General features: G+C 39.3%; 1 protein-coding gene and 1 long non-coding RNA gene across 14 annotated transcripts in view; one reads left to right on the top strand and one right to left on the bottom strand.

Annotated features, from left to right (window-relative positions):
- The window catches only part of LOC125692373 (uncharacterized), a 201,553-nt gene that overhangs the window by 21,789 nt on the left and 157,380 nt on the right, over positions 1 to 22,384 (bottom strand). For 10 of the 13 annotated variants that reach the window (XR_007376620.1, XR_007376617.1, XR_007376616.1 and 7 more), the window contains 2 exons: positions 14,292 to 14,348; positions 4,349 to 4,523 (listed from right to left, as the gene is read on the bottom strand). The gene's annotated coding sequence lies outside the window, so the exon portion shown is untranslated. Of the gene's footprint in view, positions 1 to 4,348; positions 4,524 to 7,621; positions 7,750 to 7,809; positions 9,399 to 13,351; positions 14,109 to 14,291; positions 14,349 to 22,384 lie in introns of those variants that run through there. The other 3 variants (XR_007376615.1, XR_007376624.1, XR_007376625.1) reach the window with 3 other exon arrangements.
- LOC125692374 (uncharacterized) lies at positions 14,809 to 21,633 on the top strand. The gene is made up of 3 exons (XR_007376626.1): positions 14,809 to 14,846; positions 15,591 to 15,703; positions 20,869 to 21,633. It is a non-coding gene; the product is annotated as an uncharacterized LOC125692374 (long non-coding RNA).

Genomic DNA, 22,384 nt, shown 5'->3' with positions numbered 1-22,384 from the left:
ATTTCTCATACGTCAACAATTCAAATGAGAATATTACTATGTTTCATTTAGTATTGATCTATGAACTTTACAATTATTGAATTTTTGAAATTTAGTGTTGCCCAGCAGATCAATTTTAAGAAATGTTTCTTTTTACAGATGTAGTTATTGCCTTTTTTTTCCCCGTTTCCATTATTAGAATCTTTCCTGACAAGTGACACTCGTTAATATGTCTTGTTTCACTTATACACCATGCTAAGCCTTCAGATAGCTTCATCAGGAACATTATCTTCATGGTTAACAAAATGAATTACCCTGTTGGCTATTTTTAAGTGTTTTTGCATGGACTTACAGAAGCTTAACTTTGCAATCCATATCCCACCCCACGATTCAAATTTCATTATGAAGCTCAAGCCACTGTAGAAATGGGGGTCCATGCAGGGGATCTTTAAACAAACATTTAAGCTACTTTAAAGCTGCACTTTAATCCTAAATAAAAATGCCACAGATACAGCATAGGATTCAGAAATCCTTTGCTTAGAGATGGAACAGTTCAATAACTGCTGATTTTGCAGTAGATACACCAGGGTCTGTGCCAAGGTGATTCAAAGTCAAAAATCTGAGCTGCTAAAACCTCAGTGGAAGTACTGAACCTCCCCCTGGAACTGTACTAGTTTGTACACAATGTACCAGGGAGACTAACAAGATGTGCTTATTCCTAAGATCACCAAGGAACGTGCCTATTACAGTGCTGTTTTTCGCTAGGTGTTAACTCATTCTCTCCCTTACAGCTGACCCAAACAAAAGCACGTCACAGAAATACACCCACTCTCTCAAGAGAAGCAAAGCAAAATAAAATTCCATGCTGAGATCCCATTTGACGCACTTGTGCCTTTAAGTCCTTCTATTCCAAGGGGGTCACAATTTAAAAAAAACAACAACCCAACATACAAGAGTCGTGACTGTCTTCAGCAGACACTATTTCACAACAACAATTTCACAAACTCCTTAAACGTAAATTTTCTGCTCAACCTGCTTTCATGTGTATTTGCCAGCTTAGATTACTGGAGGTCTAGTAAGCACAACTTAAATACTTGTAAATGTAGTTCTCTAAAAGCTGACTTCTCACAGAAAATGGCATGGAAAAGAGTTTTTGCCTTCAGATGTTTACCTGTGTATATTTTTCTTTTTAGAAGAAATCTGAAAATTAAGCTAGTCTTCTAAATATCATGAACTGACACAAATAAAGTGAATGGGAACAAAAGAATACGAGCGTTCAATAAACTAAAAGACAAGGAGGTGCTAACATCTGTGAATAAATGAAAACCTCTCCAATTAACATCTGGATATTACACAGAGACACCCTTCCCTGGCATGGTTGTTCTCTCAAAAATTCCACCAGAGGAGACCTTCCCTTTAAGTCAGCCTTGGGATTTACTGCTCTGTTCCCAAGCAACCATATATGTGTTGTGAAACTCAAGGGATCACATGTGTGATAGACCAGCATTCACAGGTCTATTAAACCATACCTGCTTTGTAATCTTATTTGGGTTACAGAGTTTGACTCCGCATGTCAGTAGGATGGTCATTGCTGAAGACAATGTAAAATCAATATTCAGAAAAGAATTTTTGAAATGAAGGAAGCAAAACAAACAGCTGCTGTTCAGTGACAGTTAAAGAATGTAGAGAAATTCTTACAGTAGAAACTAGAAGAAAATATACTTCAGTGCTCACAAAAATTTGTCTAAAAACTAGAAAAGAGCTGCAGTTAAGCCTGAAATAGAACAAAGCATGCCAGAAAATAAACAGCAACAACAACATAAAACAAAAACCGGGATAGAGAAAGATAAACAGGTAGTCTGACTTAAAAGTTCAGCCCGCAAATATCTTTAAAAATCAAGAGAGAAGGAGCATAACAGCGAAGAAAAGGTAGGAAGCGAAGAACACTCTCTAGAAACTCATTATGGCTAAAGATCTGACATTGCCCATTTCATTTCTGAGGAATATCCGGAAAGGCCATCAAACTAAAACCCAAACCAATTAACAGGCACTTCCACAGATGCTTAGTGCTGAGATGAAAACACTTCCAAATCGCTTCAGTGTATAGGGATGTTTCAAAGGTCTCAATCAAAATGTGCAAAAAACCTGTGAAAGAGTCTAATAATGCAAACGCTTATCAGTGGAGATGTACCTGCTAAATGTCATACACACTCTTTTGAGGTCATGAATAATAAAAAGACAGAATTATAAAACAAATGTTGACTCAGTTTCAGTGGAAAAATCCATTTCCAAATGGATACATTTCTCTACCTTTGGAAATATGGTTACATTTACACATATTCTAGGAGAAGGCCTCACTTTTTAGTGTGAAAAAATATTGATCTGTAATGTATTTTTCAAACCTATGACAAAAAAATTCTACGAGAAAACAAGATATATTGATTTTTCTTTTCTTTTACCATTTGTGATTCTGATTATTTGGAACTTTCCTTTTATAGAACGATTGAATACATAGAATTTTCTGTCTAATTTAGAAGGATAAAAAAGACTGAAATATCACTTTCAATATTGGAAAGCCTATGGCCATATCATAGACTGCACATGCTTGCCATCAGCAGTGTAAAAGAAGGTACATCTTCTTAGCAGTATCTGCTGTTGATACATGGCAATGGGGTAGTTTTGCTAGCTGCAGATTTGAAGGTTTGAAGATTTGGCAATGAACAGAAAGAAAGAAAGAGATTCCAGGATATAATGTTCTCTTCTAGTGCAGGTGGATAGCAGGGATTATAAAACTCTGGTAGCAGGAGGTAGCCAATACCTGCTGGTCACAAGTCAACCACCCTCTTTTCATGGGTGCAACAGGATAAAGTCTATGTTTAAAAAAGCCACATAATTCTTTTTACATCATATTGTATCTGTAGAATAAAACTGTATGATTTTGGTGGATAATATGTCTCTACATATTAAAACCATATAATGCCTTTACACGCCTTCTCTTGAATGTACACTCTCGTGTGTAAAGAGCAAATAAAAAATACACTGCTTATGCAGGCAGAAAACAGCACTCTACCTTACAGTAGTAGGGAAATAACTTACTGATGCCTAACTCAGAGGTGGGTTTCCATGTATTAGTAAGCAATCATCAGTGAATTGCTTCTTCAAGAACTAACTGAATTTCCAACATCTCGAGCCCACATCAATTTTTAGTACTGAGGACATCTTTCAAAAGAATTCCATAGCTTAGCCAGCTAATACTTGGGAGCCATATTTCCAGCAATTTGATGTCTTTTTCCTATTTGCTTTGTGCAGCATTCTGGAAAAGACTGTGTTCAGTAGGTCCCCTTCTGGGCCACCTGTAATTTTAGAGACCACATTTGTTTTTCTCCCTCAGTTGTTTCCTGACTGAACAACTGTGCTCATGTGATCATCTGTCAGACAAAAGCTACCCTATGCCAATTTGCTGCTTTTCTCTGGACCTCTTCCAATTCTTTCACACTTTTTTTGGTAGGGGGGAAAAAAAAAAAAAAAAAAAAAAAAAAGAGAAAATGGATTAGAAGTAATGAATATGTTCTAAATCTGACTTGCTTTAAAAGTAGCATCAAAATACCAAGGCATCAAATTCCTAGGATCGTAAATCCTTTAAGAAGCATACTGGTTCTCTCTCCGGTAATTGTCACCCAAATCAGACAGCATCTCACAGAGCAGAGCTGAACGGACTGGTTTGGGAGCTCATAATGCTACAAAATACTTGTTATGACATCATTTATTAGCAACCAGCATCAGATAGGAAACACAGAGTGTATGGGAACTGCTGAATCACGGCCTGAACCGCTGATTGACCACCTGAGGAGAGCAGTGAGTTGGCCAGAAGGGGTGGAGCCTGGCTCCACTTCTCCTAGACCCCAATTAAGAGCTGACTACCACTGGGAAAGGATCTCTTTTGGAGATCACTCCTCTTGGAGTCTTAGTGAGCCCAGGACATTGGTAAGCTTTCCATCCATTGTTCTTTAGCATGATAACCTGTTTAGCCTAATTTTCTTGTATATTTTTTAATTATAACATCCGTATATTCATTGATTATACACAGAGAAATGCTATAGATTGCCTCATGATTCAGTGAATTCTGAACAATTCCTCCTTAGCACCCCAAAGGTAGATGATGTGTGCCTACAGAATTAACAACAATCCCCTGCAAAGAGATTAACTCTACTTTAATAAAACCAAGGAGTCAGTTTTCTAAAAGATTCAGGACAAGACAGTATTGTTAGTTCTCAGTGAGATATGAGCTTCTAAATTCTATCAACTTTGCTCCATAATTCTTCAAAGCAACTTGTTGAACAGTGCCATATATCCCAAAGGATGTGCCTACCTTACTGCTCAGCGATTGGGTACATCTCCAGTTGCCAACGACCACAGTACCGCAGAAGAGGCAAAATTGCCTTTCCACTTCCTGCCCTGCACCCTGCTGTTCCATGTGTTCTTTCTGATTTTCACAGCAAAGTTTCCTTTCCAATGGCTGGTGCTGTTGCTGGGATGGGTTTGTTCTGTAAAACAAACTTTAATCAGCCAACACATAGTAAATGGCAAGATCAAGAGAACGGACAGTGTGATTCTAGTCCCTGATGTGCCCACAGGAGGCTTTGGCTCTGTTTCAAAACCTCACTCCCTGCTCCCCAACCCTCTGACTTCTCCCCTGCTGTTTGGAAACATTAATTTATAATAATTGTTCTTAGAATTGGTGATCCACCTTCTCTCTGCAAAAGTGAATGTGCCTTTTGTGCAGTAATTTGAATTACTCTAAGACGAGTGAGCTTGCACAGCAATTCCTCTCCCAGATTTGGTTCCTCATTGCATATGGACGTTTCCCTTGTCCACACTCCTTGAAATGGAAACTATTTTCAAAGAAAAAGCTCAGCTATTTTAGAAGAAAAAAGGAGAAAAATAAAAGCTCCCAAATGCTACAATGAGATGCAAAACACTATGCATTGCTACACAGAGATGAGGCATTGTGAGGAAATAATCATGTCTTGTATCTGCATAAGATGACTATTCAAATGTACGTTGTACTAGTAATTAAGCTAGCAATTTGATTTTTCTGTATTTTGAAGTTCCCTGTAATAAAGGATAAAGCTTTCTTCAGCTCACATTTCCCGAGGCAAAAGCTACATGAAATACAAAAAAAAAAAAAAAAAGTCCACTGTCTTTAATTAGAAAGAAATTTCTATAAGATAATGATAGTGCAAGAAAGACCAAAAAGCCACTGAGGCAGAGAAAATTAAATCTCTCCTTTAAGACTCATCATTACATCAAGTCTGCCTTTGATGGTAAGTAGCCCTTTTTCTATGCGGCAGCCCACTCATAGATATAGAGCAACAAATAATAATGTAATGGTGTGAAGGAAAATGGTATTCAAACCATTCAGACTTCACAAACCTGGAGGTAGAAGTGCATTCTGGAATGTCATATGATGACACTGCAAGAATCTTTTCCAATAACCCTGTGCAGAATCACACAGTGGGATGTGACAGGTGATGTTGATAACAGCACTGTGGCTGTAAGACCAGCCATGTCAGTGCCCTATATGTATGTCTGGGACACATGTTCAACTTTACTGCTGGTGCAGAGGGGAAAGGGACAACTGTGTTCATTAGCGCGGGCAGAGACCCCAGTCCCTGGGCACCAGTATCTTTGCAGGGAGAATGATGGGTTGGTGTGACTGGAGGAGTGGCTTCCCCTCATCTTCATTTAACAAAACACTGAAATTTTCAGACTTAAAAGCTTGTATACCATTCAGACGCAGAAATTAAAATCTGATTTTGTATATACACATCACATACCAACATGTCTCCATTAGTATAGATTTTCCAAACAGAAAGCATTAATACTAACTTATAAATCTTAATTAGGAACCTGTATTATCGCACTTGCACTTCAAGATGCGTGTGTGCTCCCACAAGATCTAAACTTTAGAGAAACTCAAGAGGGTTCATTACTCAGATTTTAGTGAACTAGGATGAGCTGGTACAAGTCACAAAATGCACTAAGTGTTGCAACACGCAAGGTGTGGTAAATTGGCAAATCTTAACTTACAAAAGTGAGCAACAAGTCTAAAACTGTAACTACGAACATTAATACTTCAAATGTGTTAGGCTACGAATAAAATAATCCACACAAGTTTGATTTCTCATTGAACCTGAAGCCCGCAAATATCTGTGTTAGATCCACTAGTGACTCTGCTTTCCATGAGCAAGAAATAGAACAGGGAGAGAGGTGGAAAATAAGTGGAAAAAATAAGGGACAAATATTAACACTTAATTAAAGGCTACATTCTGTATTATAAAATGTCTTAATTGTCCAAGTATGTTTTTCATGGGCATGGCTAGTTAGACAGTGTCACAAAAGTTACTTGGAGGTAAAAACAGGGCCAGGGCAGACGTACAATATTTGAGATCAGTCATGACCATGAGAACCCTCCTCCCTTTGAGAAATGAGAGGGAGAGAGCACCCTCATTAAAATTTGCAGTAGCTTATATACAGTTTCCAATGAAATGGTATGCAGACGAATCCAATCTTATTTTTAGAACAGCTTTGACTCTGCAAATCATCTCCCCTCATTTCCATGCAGAGCAGACAGATAAGCAACGAAGGCAATCCTTCTGGAAAAGCGGCAACAGTAAGGGATGTAAGGTTCCCTAAGCACCATTTTGTTGAAGAGAGGCAATTAAGTAATTCCCTGACTCAGCCTAAATTCAGCATGACTTATTTCTAGAGCCAAGAATGATAAGAAACTGTTAAAAATAATAAAAAGTAAAAAATAAAAGAGCCAACCCATCTTACAAATGGCATTACAGTTGTCAAATGGGCCCCAGGGTATTTTACCAGACTGTGGATTATTTCAAGCAGGGGAATAAAAATAAAGATGACAGAAATAAACAAGTAAAATAAATACAAATAATTTAGGCAACTGTTGCTCAGCAGCACACCAAACACCTCCTCCGCTCCCTCCTACAGGCTCACATTTCAGCAAGGCTGTTTGCTTGCTTTCAACCCAGTATGTGACTTGCAGCTGAAATCTGGCCCTGCCTCATATTGACAAATTTACTCATTCAAAGACCCCTTTCAGATTTGTATTAATTAACACTGGCTAATTCTTAGTTGCTGGGTTTGAGTCATGTCCTGCCAGCACCTCTGCTCTGGGAAATGGGTTAGCAGAGCTTACTTCCTGGAGCTGCAGTTTCTATCTCCCTGCTCAGCAGTTGGGAGTGCTCCCTTGGAGTGAGATTAATTGTATCACACATCCCATGGGGGAAAAACAAAACAAAAACAAACAACAACAAAAAAACACAAACCAAAACAACAACTAAAAAAAAGGGACATTAAAAACATCTGTCTTTTTCATTCTTCCACTTCCTTCCACTCCCTCTTTTCCCTTATCTTTCCTTTCTGATTTCTGTATTAGCATGAGATTCTTCTAGCTGCACTGGGAAGCAGTTCTGGCTCTTTTCTCCATTATAAGCAATGAACTATTGCCATTGACTTTTTAAAAGTGCTTCTGAATAGGTTTCATCCATCTCTTAATCACTGCTTTCCTCCTGTAAATGCCCACGAACAGTGACCTGAGAATGGGACATTCAGCAACTACCTTCGCTTCTTCTGCCATATGCTCCTCTCTTTGCAGCCAAACGCCCCGCTCCTGCTGTCACACCATGCAAAGCACATGTCATCTTTTTTTCAGTTCCCAGGGGCCTTCTGCTGGAAGACACTTTTTTCCTGTAGTTGGAGCAAATTCATCTTTTTGTTTATTCTTTGTTTAAAAACCAAAATGCTTACCTCCCAACCTGCCAAATGAGAGATGCAAAGTTCTAACCAAGCAGAGTGCAAATTGGCAGCAAAACATCTCCCTGCCAGGGCTCATGTAGAGCAGATATCTGCTTTACAGTTCAGAGAACTCTTTTAGTTTCACAAGTATGAAAAGATCTATAAAAAGAAGAGCGAGTAATTTAATCACTTGAGGAGAATTGACAGGTCATAATCAAAGGAAATTAAGCACCGATGGAAGATAAAAACCTCGAATACTGTCTCAGTATGATCATATTGTTCAGGTCTGTGTCTATGTATTCTGCAGCGGTTACATGAATTTCAGCACTGATTATGCATTCTGTGACAGAATAAAAGAGCAGACTCATTTTCCTATGTAGATGGTTTCTCTCTGGAGGAAGCAACAACTCCAGAAGTTTTTGCAATGAAGGAAACATAAGTATCTCTTGCTTTTAATGGGGTAATCAGTGTTTGAACACACTGAACACTAGCAAGGATGAAAGTCAGCTTTAAAAATGATTCCCAGGCTATCAGGTCTGTAATTCCAGTGTCTTCTCTTGTGCTCTTTCTGTAAATGAGGAAAACACTGTCTGATTTCTTGCCAATGGGGACCTCCCCAGACTCCCAAGACCTTTGGCATGTAATTGAGAGGGGTCCTGCTGTAAAATCCACTAACTTGCTCTTGCTGTTGACATACTTAAAATAGCCTTCTTTTGTTGTCTGGCTCCACTCTGGGCAGTGTCAGTTCAAGTTGAGCTTTGGTTTTCCTTGTGTTCTCCCTAAAGATGTGAACCATAGTTCTGTAATCTGTGAATCTGAAAAACTGAATCTGACCACATTTCCAGAGATCGTATTTCTTCTTCCTGCCCACATTCCAGCAGTTCCCTGGTCAGACAAGCTGGTCTTCTGCCCCACTTACTTGACTTGGAACACAATGGGAACACCTGTTCCTGGGCTTTTAAAAGGTGGGTTTTAAAGTGACCAGTTCTCATAGCCCCACTAAATCCTCTTGAGCAGATTCTTAGGGGATGCTGCTAACTAGCTCCCCAAGTAGCTTAAAGTTTGCTCTCTTAAAATAAAAGGTAGCAATTCTGATGACCATTTTTTCTCATTACAGCAAGAATTTTGAAAATAAGAATGTCATAACCACTGCTATGATCTAGCATCACCCTTCCAACAAGGCCTTCTCTACTCTCAAGCAACAGATCCAGGAGTTGCTTATCCCAGTTGGCTCACTGAGTTCTTGTAACATAAAGTTATCTTCAGCATGTTCCACACTTGCAGCAGTGTATGCCATTTATGTCATGGAAGTTGAAATCTGCCTTAAGGATAAGGGCAACTAATTCAGAGATTTCTCCTAGTTGCCTGTAGAATAGCTCAAAAACTCAAAAATTTGAGTTTGCTTACCTGTCAAACTGATGGTAGTTAAAAGTTCTGCTAGTTCAGTGTGCTTTTGAATGCTTCAGAATACTAAAGATTCATTATTATTTCACTGGTAACCTGACCACATGCTGCCTCATCTCCAAGATGAAGCTGTCACTCTTGGTATGAGAAATGTTAAACAGAGATGGCAGAAGCGGCTAAAAATCATGGACCTGAAACTGAGAAACAAAAGAAGAGCCTATAGAGATGAGGAAGCAGACTCGGTATCAACAGAGATACTACACTACGTTGGACTATTATCTGAATGAATCATTCACGATGGTTCTTTTTGTCTTATATTACCCTATTTAGAACATTGATAATTGGGACACAGTCTTATATAAAAACTGAACTTTTTAGACCACTTGCAGTTCCTGCATGGCAGCTTGTAACAGTGGCCAGGGAAGTCTACATGGTCTGATGCATCTTCAGAGGCTCATGGTCTTGGGAAGTAACAGAGTAGACCAAAGAGTGAGCACAATTACATATTTGGGGAACTGAGACTGGTAAGGAGTGTCTCATGTCAACGTGAGGCAATCAGTACTGCTTTGTGGACATTTGAAAGCATTTCTTTGGAGTTGATTGCCTTCAAATGGGAGGGCCCAGGAGTGTTTATTAGCTGAACACTTGGCCTGTGAGCATGTGATTCCAGCTTGATACAGGAAATTGGGAGATTACACCAATTTATCCTGTGAAGGTAAGATACAAGCTGGTGTCTCCCTGCTTCCTTTTATCTGTCAATTGAAATTAGCATGGCCTGGAAAACAGAGGAGAGGAACAAAGGAACAGAGGAAATCCCAAAGCCAGAAGCTGTCACTTATTTTACACTTCGTAATAGCCACTGCCCAAGACTGTCTTACCTGTAAAGCTTATTAATCATAATTAGCAAATTAGCCAATTTTACCTCCAACTAGAGTAATAGTTCTTGTTAAGAAAGCTCTCAATAAATTGATGTCTTTTGTTCGTCTAAGTCTTGGATGACTCCATTATGATAGCAACATCTAACAGCTAGGGGAGGAACTACTCAGGAAAGAGGAAGAGATTCACTTCCCTTGAAACCTACTGTGTGGTATAAGACAGGAAAGTATTCACTTGCATGTCAAAGCAGAAATCAGTCCTGGTCTCCAGTTTTCTTGTTCCAGTAAAGCTGTGAAATTGCTTAAAGAAATGAATGACAGAAACAAAGGGATGGGAGGCAGGGTGAGGGGACTGCGTTCTGTTCAAGGTGCAATCAAGGCACCTGTCAGGCTACGTACATGTCTGATAAAATTGATTGCAACACCCAGTGGGTAAGATTGCAAGGTATTTCTTACCTGAATAACTATGAAGGCACTGCACCCACTCTGGGGACGCGTAGTTATGTAGCTAACATGAAATGACAATTCAAATTAAATGAATTGGATGCTGGCAAATGAAATGGGCTGCTTGCGCATTTCTAACATGAATAGCTAGAAAATGATAACTTCCCAGCATATCTTGAAAGCTAGAGCAGAGGCCAGCTCTGTTCTGACACAGCATGTAAAACCAAAAAGGTTGATCTAAGCTTACCAGCTACTTTCCTCAGAGAAAAAAAGAGCCTGCAGAACCAGATGCTTAGCTGATCAAGATCCATACAGAAGTTTCAGTACAAACAAGAAGGTGTTGGCCATCCTGCATGCAACGACCACCCTGATTCCTAGCTCTTAGCCTTCCTGAGTGCAGTATGTAACTGTTGGAAGTTATTAGAGATAACAGCATGACAGGGTAACAAATCACACTGGAACCAAATGCCATTTCATGCTTAATCACCAACTAAGTATCACCAGGATGGAGAAGAGATTCTGAAGAGCAGAAATGCTACAGTCCTACCTCATGAACAACTATGCTGCGAGTCTGCCCTCCTCACACAGAGTTCAGGCCCAGTGCAATGAGCCAATAACAGAAAATAAATGTGAAAATCCTCTTGACATAGATTTTTCCTCTGCAGACAGATTTGCCTCTTGCCAGAACCAATTTTTTTTTTTTTTTTTTTTTTTTTTTTTTTTTTTTGCAGTTTTTCTGCAAAAACTCTTCAAGAACTGTTGAAGCGGTATGAAAGGAATTGGACAGTAGGCACTGAATGGATCTGGTCATCCACTACAACTCTTCCTCTTTCCTCTATTGCTTTAAACTATTCTTCATGCAGCCTGTCATGCACTTCTTTCTATCCAAAGGCTTAAAAACCACTAGGTGCTATTAGGAGAGAGCTACAGAGACACAAAGGGAGCTGTGGATAAGGTTTAATAGGCCACATCTCCATGGCAAAATGCATTACATGCCTGATTATAGAGGAAGGCAGGTAAAAAAAAAAAAAAAAAAAAAAAACCAGAAAAAAAGGAAAGGTCTTTTAACTAACAGTACTCAAAATAGCTCTTGCCAGTCTAGCATGGGGCAGAATTAACACCATACCTCATTTGGTGTTTGGTTAATGGTGAGCACAGACACACATCAGAATTTTTCTGAAATGCATCAGAAGGAGTCTTCTGTCCGCGTGAATGCTGGGCTTTCTTGAAAATAAGATTTTTAGAAACTAAAGTCCAGATGTCTCTCAGATTTTGTTAGTTTTGAATTAAAGAGTTCTAACATGTTCCAAGTTCACCTTCCTTAACCTACCCTCTCAGAAGTACCCGTGACACGTGAAGGCAGCCAAGCACCCTGTGCAAATGGGGACATGAATGGAAAGGGAGAGGACTGGATAGAACTATCACTGCTTTCAACACTTCTTGCAGTGGCAAAGCAACAGAAGACAGCTTGGAGGCACAGAATCCCTCCTCTCCTAATCATCTTCAAATACTCTGTCACTTTCTTGTCTGTTCATTTTGATTTAATTCTCTTTTCTGGCATGTTTTATTGTGGCTGTATGCTTCTATCAGTTACACAAGGACAGATTAATATCAAAATCTGATGTCAAGAGCTCCCTAATCCAAATGGTCTCCCTTATGTATCTTCTAATAGGTTACTCAGAGCAGTATTTTATCCCAAAAAAGCAAGTGCTGCTGCTTTTTCTAAGTGTGGCCTATGGATTGATCCTTTGAATAGCCACGTGTGCAGGATGTACCAGCTCTCATAGCCTGACAGCCTTCCTATGATTCAAACTGTAGTAAAAGGCCATTTCTGGAAGTCCTGGCTGACAACTTGATGAGAATAGGAAATTTTGGAAACAATTAGTCAATGAGCCAAAGGGCGCCATAACCATAAGTAATAAAAAAGCTCTGCCCTTTTTTGGCAATTGCACTCAAAGACTCATCAAGTACTGAATATATCATAATTAATTGTATCTCATGCCTTCTCACCTTCCCTCACAAGGAGGCAATTACTTCTGTTTCACGGACAACCTGTGGTACCTAGGAGTGAAGGACTATGCTCAGTAGATATGTCTAACAGACTGTGACAAGGTACTTTTCAGGGCCAGTTCTTTTCAATGTTTTTATGAATGATTTGGATGCAGGATTTGAATGCATACTGAGTAAATTTGCACATTGTACTAAATTAAGAGGAGCTGTTTGCTCCCTTGAGGGTAAAGAGGCCTTAAAGAGAGATCTTCACAAATTAGAGGGCTGTGCAATCACCAACTGCATGAAGTTTAACAAGAGCAAGTGCTGGATTCTGCATCAGAGAGTGGGCAACCCTGGCTATGTGTAAGACTGAGGAAGGAGAGGCTAGAGAACAGCTCTGTAGAAAAGAGTTTGGGGGTTCTGGCTAACAGCAAGTTGAATGCAAATCAGCAGTTTGTTAATTTCCAGTTCTGACTTTTTTAGCTCACTAATTGGATCTGGTTGAGATAGCAGAGTCACTATGGATTGGGGTCACTGATTTTTCACAAATGTGTTTCAAAGCTCTGACCTTAATTTCTGTTAGCAGTTGTCAGCATCAATAGTTCACATTTGCCCAAGCAGAAGCAGTACTTAGGTGCCCATTTTAAACATGGGACATGTTGTTTAACAGAAAGGCCTCGACCTTTTAAGGATGTCATATAGCTTACCATTTAATAAGATATGCCTCTAATTTTTCCTATGAACATCCATTTCTGCCTGTGCTTTAAGAATAATTATCAATATACAACTCCTAGCAACATTACCCTTGTTGTTTTGAAATACAATGTTTATGTACTTACCATTATACCTTTTCTAGTTCAGGTCTGCAGCTCAGGAGATGTGATGGTAGCATGAAGCATTACTGGGATTCAAGTTTAGGTCTATCAGTTTGGCTAGCAGATGTGAGCAGGTGACTGGACTCAGAAAGATGACCTCTTCCAGACCTGTTCTTGTAAAGATGTAGCATGCAGTGGAGAGCAGAGCCAAAACATGCCCTCTGCTCCTCTGAATGCTGTTCATCACAGATTGCCAAGTACAATTTAAACAATGTTTGTTTCCTTTCACCTGAGAAACTAGGGAAGTCTCTTTGAGATATGAAACCCCAAAATCTTGGGATTCAACCCACAGAAAAACATGTGTGACACATCTCCATTTCCCCTTGACGTTGATGATATTTACTCTCCATACTGAGATCAGTCACTGTGCACAATACGTGAAGAGGCAAGGAAAGCCTGAAAGACTCTCGAAAAACGATGTTACCATCAGCGGGAGCTTAAGGAATTGCTGGCAGTCATCTAAATGTCCCCTCCGCATCACTGTATCTAGAACTTGTAATTTTTTTTTACCATTAAGACTTATTGCTGGTAAGAAAATAAAACAAATATTACTGACAAAAGTCCTCAAATGAAGTTTTCTCTCAAAGCTTTTTTTGTTGGTTTGTTTTTAACCTTCTGAATTATGCTAATATTTCTGGGGTGGGGGAAGCGGGGAAGATAAGAAAAGCCTGAAATAAAGGAATAATAAGATAATAATATGAGTACAAAACGAGAAAAATTACTAGCCTTATTCCATTTTCCAGGAACTTCAGAATACAGAGATCCATCTGACAATAATTATCAAAACTACGTAAACTATAACAGAAAACAGTACTGCCAATGGACACCCCGTACTTCCAACAAGACTAAAAGGTTAGAGGATAAACATGATAAATGCATCTATACGTGGGAGTTCAAAACTTACCCCTAATGATAACAGGCATATCCTGAAGCATTCCTCTCCTTAGAAGTTGTATCTGCCCTTTAAAGAAAAAGAAAGGAAAGAATTAATTTCACAAATGATTAATAGTTCAATGCAGTAGCCTATTAATGGATGTGTAATTGACTAATAATTGCACACCTCTCTATGCCTCTACTTAAATTAAATCTGCCACCCAATCCATCAAGTTTGTTTACCAAACATGTTGTAGACTGAACAGTTATCTAAATGCTCCTCCAGCAGGAAAAGGGGATCAGCAGACTTTGGTCTTTCAGAACATCAGAAGCACTAGAGCCTAAATGGCTCAGTTACTCCTTGTATGGGAACTGCTGAGTCATGGCCTGAAGCTCTGATTGATCACCTGAGGTGAGCCATGAGTCAGCCAGAGGAGCACAGGTGAAGGCAATTCACCTGTGCTGCTGGAAGGGGTGGAGCCTGGCTGCACCTCTCCTAGACCTATTTAAGAGCTGACTACCAGAGGGGAAGGATCTCTTCTGGAGATCACCTCTCTTGGTGTTTTGTGGTAAGCTCAGCCAAAGGGTAAGCTCTTCCACTTATTCTCTTTTTGTTATCGTTGTCTACTTTGCCTAACTCTCTTGATTATACTGTGATTATAACATCTTGATATCCATTGATTATACACTCCTTTTATTCACTGTGAACTGCAAGTGAGTCAGCTGATTTAATTCTGCACAGCTGGCATTTTTTAGGTATAGCTCAACCAAAGGGGCAAAGGAAGCTGACCTTATGTACTGTTCTGGCCATCCCATCCTTCAGCAGTGTTTGTGGAGGTTTTCTAGGAAGTGGTTCTGCACATGTTCTCAAGAGACAAACCCAATTTAAAATGGGAAAGTTTCACAAGGTTCAAGTCTTTGCTTTCTCCTGACTTCATGGTTCAGCAAAGGGGATGGTGGAATGGTACAAATGGAAAGGAATTGAGTTGTGAAGTAGGAAATCTGTAGCGTGCTTCTTGATCTTCTGCTAAACTGCTTGCCTAACCTGCTAAATCCATTTTTGCTCTTGTCCAGCTCCTAATGCTAGAGTCTAGGATCCTCAGCACAGAACATCAAACCAGACAGCATCTAGCAGAGTATGGCCCTTCTCAGTTTAGTCTTTTTGCAAAATTAAGCATGCACCTGCTACAAAAGGGTGTATATCTACAAGAAAATAGATGTAGAAATATTTGTCTCCTTGTTTGTTCCTGTGTTTATCCTTGCAGTTCTGGAGCAAACCGTGACCATATGGACATACTGTGCTCTGATCAACCCTATGTTCATTTAACAGAAACAAGAACATTAAAGCAGATTGAGATTTTCAGTTCAGAATGCTGTTCTGACACTGCTCCACGTACAACTGGTGAACCTCAACCTATCTTTCTCTGAGCAAGATTTAAGCAGGTATATATAACTCTGCAGTTTGCCATTGTTCTGCCCCATCCCTGGAGGTGTTTCAGGCCAGGTTGGATGGGGCCCTGAGCAATGTGACCTAGTACTTGATCTAGGGGTGTACAACTTCATGGTTGCAACTTCGTGATCCTTGAAGACCCTTCCAACCCAAGCTGTTCTATGATTCTATGAACCCAAGGCTTTGAGGCACTAAAAAAAAACACTCAGCACTACTGCAGGTAGCCTTAATTTGAAGGTCTGGCACATTGGCTTTGCTAGGTAAGGCTGAGCAAATTTAACTGCATGCAAGCTCGCACTAAGATCTGGCTCCAGAAGGTTTTCACCCAGAAAAGACAGCCCCAAACCAGCTCCATGGGTAAACGTCCTACAAAGTACAGATAATTAAGGACATCACTTCCATAACTGAAATGAGTAGTACTAGATGAAAAGCAGCTAATCTTTTTCAGTGCTTTAATGGAACGATTCATCATATACCTCAGGGGTGTCTCCTATTGCTTTGGAATAAGGAGAGAAAGCAGGAATACTTACACTGTCAGCCCTTCCCGTTATTCAACTGTACTCTCAATACAGGATTGCCTCAAGCAATAAATACACGTGCTACAAGTACAAGTGGTCCTTTTGTAGCTTACAGACCCATCCTAGTACAGCTTGCAGGTTTAACAGGAGGCATTTCCTGAAAGTAGAATTTAACCACCCTGGAGAACAGAATTTTTTTTTCCCACCCCTCCAGTCTATCAGTCTTGTTTCTTAAGGTAATTTAATCTTCCCCTCTCTCAAAAGGTACTAAATCTCAGTAGCAAAAGAGAGCATCTGAAGAGGAAGAAAGTGAATTTCAGTGGAAATTCAAAGGCAGTGCTGATTGTTTGCTAGAATACCTGTGTGTACCTCTAGCTAGATACCTCAGCCAGAAACAGAAGATTTGCTGGCTTTAGTAGGAGCTTGCTAGCAGCTGTGAAGATAATTCAGGCAAGCTTGTTCTCTGACCCACTTGTTTTCACTTTCCTCATTATCTTAGAACTTGCACTTCTGAGCAGTATTACCTTTAGGAGGTTTAAGGACTGTGGGCCTTGGCAGATTGTCAAAGGTAGCTGAAATTTTTCTGAATTTTCATGCTTTGAGGTTTATTCACTCAAATGAATTTTAACAAATGTGAAAAGGGCTGCCAAAGTCTAGCACTAGGAATGAGGTAGGAAAGGATGTGTGGTGCTGTCTGTTTCTTTTTGGAAATAGCTGACTTTCCAGAGCAATGCCAGCTATGGTGGGATGGATCCATTTGGAGCTGCAAGCCCTGCATATCTCAGCCATGGGAATCACCCTTCTGAAGATCAAGGGGCAATGCACAGGGGCAATAACATTCAAAGCCCCAGATAGCCAGGATGAAGATGTTATAATTTCCAAATAAGTCTCTAACTTTATACAATATCCTGATATGGTACATCACTAAATCACAAATTTATCACAAATAAATTATCTAATCACAAAATCCCAAATATATATCTGATAATATGCAAAAATCCCTATTTCTACTTAGTCAATGTAAAACAAACATTCCTCATTACTACCCCAATGCAAACAGAAAAGATTCTTGCAAAGAAATTAATCCAACAATTCACTGTATGTTACATTTGTGTACATAAGTAAGACCCTGGACCCATGTAACCAGTTGAAATCGAAGTATTTATTGGTTGCTTTATCTCAATACTGCAGCTTCTAATAACTGGTCTTATCAAACTCATGTGGCACTGCATGTGGGCCTGACTGTTACATGACAACCTAACACTGGAGGTAGCTTTTACTACATTTCCCCACTGCATTGCGTTATTTATTAAAGACTGCACAGCAAGAGTCAATAGCTGCCAGGATGGCTTCTTTTAACTGGTTTTCCATGTATCTTTTTTTTTTCCCCTAGGATACAGGGTTTCTGTAACTTCACTTCCTGTCAGTTTCCCTTTACTTGTAACCTTGGAATCAGTTATCAAAAGTCAACCAGATTTAATGGAGAAGTAGAACATAAAGTCTATATTGAGTTCTGCAGAAAACAGGTGACAAGACAGAGGAAAACATGTTTCCCAGAAAGAAAAGTAGTGTGAACTCAACCATGTATCAGCAGCAGAAAAATCGGATAGACCTTAGTTAAGACAATATGCAGTAAGGCAGGTGTTGTTGGGTCCACAACTCCTGGGAATATTTGCAGCTTTTTTCTCAGTTCAGTATACTCAGAGTTACGCACAGCAAGCAATTGAATTCCTGTCTTAATGGGACTTAGCAAGTGTGACTGGTACCCCTCTGCTCCTGATCCCTGGCAATATGGTTAGCATAACCAGAAAGAAGGTGAAATGCACAATAAATAAGCAGCCTGTTAGTGTGTCCCTCTGTCCCCTTCTCTCTTTCTCCCCTCTCCAGGGGTTTTGCACCAGGGTTTGGAGATACCCTGTCACTGACAGAGTGACAAGGCCATTAGCATTATTGAGAACCAGGTGCTGAATCACCAAGGTGGCATCCGTTCATCACATTAGCATTACTAAATCCTAAGCTTTCAAGAGTGAGTCTACCCTGTATTCAACCATTAGACATAGATTTAGACATACCAGTATGGCTCTCCAACTTGAGAAATCTGAAATTTAGTGATATGATTCATCTCAATTTGGCAAACAAATCCATGTTGAATTACTAGAATTTCTCAGAGGATAGAAATTCAGAATTTCATTCATCTCTAATGAATAATTAATTGCTAAACTAATTAAACATTAAAATCCATAATGAGATGGAAGAGACTGACACATGTAACTACCATGAAATGTTTTGTGATCACAGCTGCCTGTAACCATGATTGGCAGCTGCTTTTTGCAACTTCTGTGACTCAAAAAAAGTCATGGTGTCTCCTTTTGCCTTGTCCTCTGACTCTCGTTTGCTGCTTATGCAATTCTAGAACCTACTGGGAAGAGGTCGTATAAGTGTTAGTTATGATACAGGTTGTTAATATGTGACAAAAATTTAGAACTTTGGGTCAAAAGCTCACCAAAGGCTATAATCAATAGGTCCTCTTCAGCACTATTAACCTTTGAGTGAAAGCCCAGCTACAGTAAAATGAACTTCGCTCAATGAGCAACGAAGAGCAAACATCACATTCCTATGGAACAGGCTGGACAAGTCTGTTTTGAGTGAATTCCGTTTTTGAGAGCACAACTAGAGGTTCCGTTAGCCCATGAGTGACCAACAAACACAGTTAAAAAGCTCAGGAGAAGGTGAGATGAGTAGCTGTGTTGCCGTGGGTTAACTAAAGCTTCCAGCATCAATGAAAATGGTAAAAAATATGATGGATAACTAGCGAAGTTTGATCAGATTTCAAATGCATCTCCCAGGAGTAAGCCACACTGAAAAGGCAGCAGACAAAATGTCATTTATAGCTGCCTGGCCAAAAGAATTTGGTAGTTATAGTATGTATATTTGCAAAGCTTCTGCAGGGAAAAACAATATGGATACAGTTTTGTAGACACAACTTACTTCAAAAGCCAAACTCAAATGATGTATTTTACTGTACAACAGACAGCAGCAAAAAAGGGTTTAATGCCTATTTTTGACAGATCTTAGCATCAGAGTTCCAAGATAACTATTTTGGTGAAGCAATAATTCTAGATCAAATAGCACTTGGATATACAACAGAAAGAGTTGGTACTTGCTACTCCTTCAGCTTTACAGAACTTACACTCTGGGGACAGACTCAATTTTCTGAGAATTTCCTTGTAAATCTTCTAATTAGACTCTAAGTTAAAGTACTTTTCATATAAGGTATTGTTTGCCTTTATTTTTATTCCAATTACCTTAACAGTAAAACACACTTTAATCTTTTCATTCTTTAAAAATTCAGTAAAACTCAACAGACAGGATGAATTTGGGAGAAAAGTCTGTTGTAATGAAAAAAAACCAATTTAGATTCAGTGAGGAGAAACCCGCTCAAGAGCTCAGGACATTCTTAGATTGCCCCACTGTGGCATCAAAGATTATGCAACTAATTACCACCCTTGACGTGTAATGCATTTATATGCCATCCCATTTAATTTCCAGTATCTGTAAATATCTTCTAAAAGGCTGAGTAAAATATGAATGTATTTGTGTATGATACATCTGCGTGTGTGAACATGCACATGAACATTTAAATAACTACATATCTCAGATAATTAAGCTGATACGATGATCGTAGCTATTTTAAGCTTCTTGTTTGTATAAATCAGCCCACAGCCTAAGCACATTTGGCTGGGTTGTTCTCACAGTTGTTGATTTTTTTATTGCTGCAGAATGACTTCACACATCCAAAGCACTTTAGCTCCCAAATTGAAATACATGGAAGACTTTGCACTGATGGGCCACATTTCCAGACTGGCCCTTGAGGAACTAAGTCTAGCTTTAAGTGTGATTTATATTAAGTCCCTGACTACCTAATTCAAAATTCAACTTTCAGTGCCTTGTTAAGTAGGCAATTTGGAGTCTGTATATAAAGGAACCTCCAAGACTGTCTATCTCTGCAAGTCAAGGTTTTATTGTTTAAAAGGCACTTCTGCAAACCTGTATGGCTGCCTCCCTCAAATTCAGTTTCTAATCCGTGCAAGCACAGATGCTGTAAGATATTTTCTTCCTTCTCCTCGATGCTGGAGTCCCAAGATCAATTCTTCCTGATTTACAGACCCAACACATTTACTAAGCATTTTTGGAGAGACTGGGAAATAGCCCAAGGATGAAAGATTCTGAGCAAGGGACATAATAATTGAACCTCTTAGAAAAAAGACAAAATATTACCCTTTTCTCTCTCATCTTGGGTGAGATTCTTCCTAAACTATTAGGATAGGATAGCCCCCAGAATTGAGCTTTCAGGAACACCGTTACTAACGATCCACCAGCCAGATGTAGCCTCATTCACTACAATCCTTTGAGTTCTACTGTCAAGCCAGTTCACGTCCCAGCATAGCATGAGCCTGTTTCTCAGTCGGACAGTTTGTCCAAAAGGATGCTGGAGTGAATGATAGTATCAAAGGCATTACTAAAATCCAGAAAGATTATGTCCTCTTGCCTTCCCTTCATCCACCAAGAGAGTGACCTTATCAAGGAAGGAAATCAAATTACTAAGGCAAGAATAACAATTTTATTTCCTCCTATGACAGATAAAGAAGATAATATCCTCCTACTGGATTAAGAAGAATAAACTTTCCTGTCAGGAAAGTATGTGAGGAAAGAGTGCATCACCCCTGCAGGATACAAAATGAAGAAAAAAAGAAAAATGCTAAGAAAATCACCCCAACTTGATAGCGAAGCTGTAACGGAGCAAACTTGCTGCTGCAGGGCTCATTGTAGGAAATTGGAAGGGTGAATAGAAACTAAGGCAAGGATGGGAGGTAGATTTGCAGCAGAATCAATGCTTCCATTCATTTCTAGGTACCACTTGTGGAATACTGTGGATTGTTCAAAGTTTGTAAAAGGAATATTATGTAGATCAGAATTAAAACTAGAGAATTACGTATTAAACTTGAGTCTGCAAAATGAGATCATGAACTGGAGGCTACATCAGGGCATTTATGAAAATGGAGAAAAAAGATCCAAATCAAGCCTACAATCTCTTAATTAATTCTATTCTAATGACTAAATAGTGAATAAATCTTGGTCATTATATAATGGGATAAGACGCAGATGTTTTGGCATTTAGACTCAGAAGCATTCAAGAAGACCTTGATGTTTCCCCAAAGAAAGAGAAAAGGCATACGGAGGAGGGCTGATACAGATACAATTCCCTATGTTATAGCTGACTGAAAACATGCAAAAAGCCAGCCAGAGGCTATTTGTTCCCTGAGAAAACTTAGTTTTTAAAGGGGAGATCCTTTCCATGGGAAAAGATCAAGTATTGCAGCAATGCATGTAGAAGCAGAGTAACGTGCAAGGCACAGTAACATAACCCAGTGACCACAGTAGGTGAAACTCAAGATTTGGGATAGGCCATTTCCCTCACTGTGAATTCAAGTGGGGCACCATTCATCCCATGTGTTTTGAAGCACATTTGGAAGGCAAGGGAATGGCACTCAGTTGCCATACATCTCCTGGAAAGCAGCAACAGGCATTAATTTACGTCTATATCTAACTTGATCAGTGTTTTTTGTTCAAAAATATGAGTCCTGCCCTCCCTCAATAATTTCAGTCTTTACTGAGCACACTGATATATGCTTTCAGAAATGTGCTATTTAGTCAAGATGTTGCTATCTTCAGAATCAAATATAATGTCTGTGACCTTTTAAAATGTCTTTAAAGACAAAGGTGAAATTATATTCGTTTGTAAAAAGAATGGTGGTATAATTACTGCTGCTTTGTCATTCAGTAGCAAAGATTCTGATTTGCCTTGCCACATAAATCAGAGAAAGGTGAGCTGCAAGGGGACTTACAAGAACCTTCCAAGTCCAACCCTTCTTTGAAGCAAAATGAGAGATTCTCAGTCCATCCTTGATAATGAGCAGTTCTTGAAAACATTTTCCAATTCCCTGTTTAAGCTTTTTTCTCATTTTTTCCACTTTTCTTGCTAATAGAAACTATTTTGTGCGACAACGTTTTCTGCCACTACTCCCCTCATATTTTCTTCTCGTCATCCAGAGTGCATTCTTCTATTTGCTCCCTGCTCAATTCTCTGCTCATTTT

The sequence above is a fragment of the Lagopus muta genome, chromosome 4 (genome assembly GCF_023343835.1).
Source record: "Lagopus muta isolate bLagMut1 chromosome 4, bLagMut1 primary, whole genome shotgun sequence".
NCBI classification, from domain to species: Eukaryota; Metazoa; Chordata; class Aves; order Galliformes; family Phasianidae; genus Lagopus; species Lagopus muta.
This window is presented reverse-complemented; position numbering and strand designations above follow the sequence as displayed.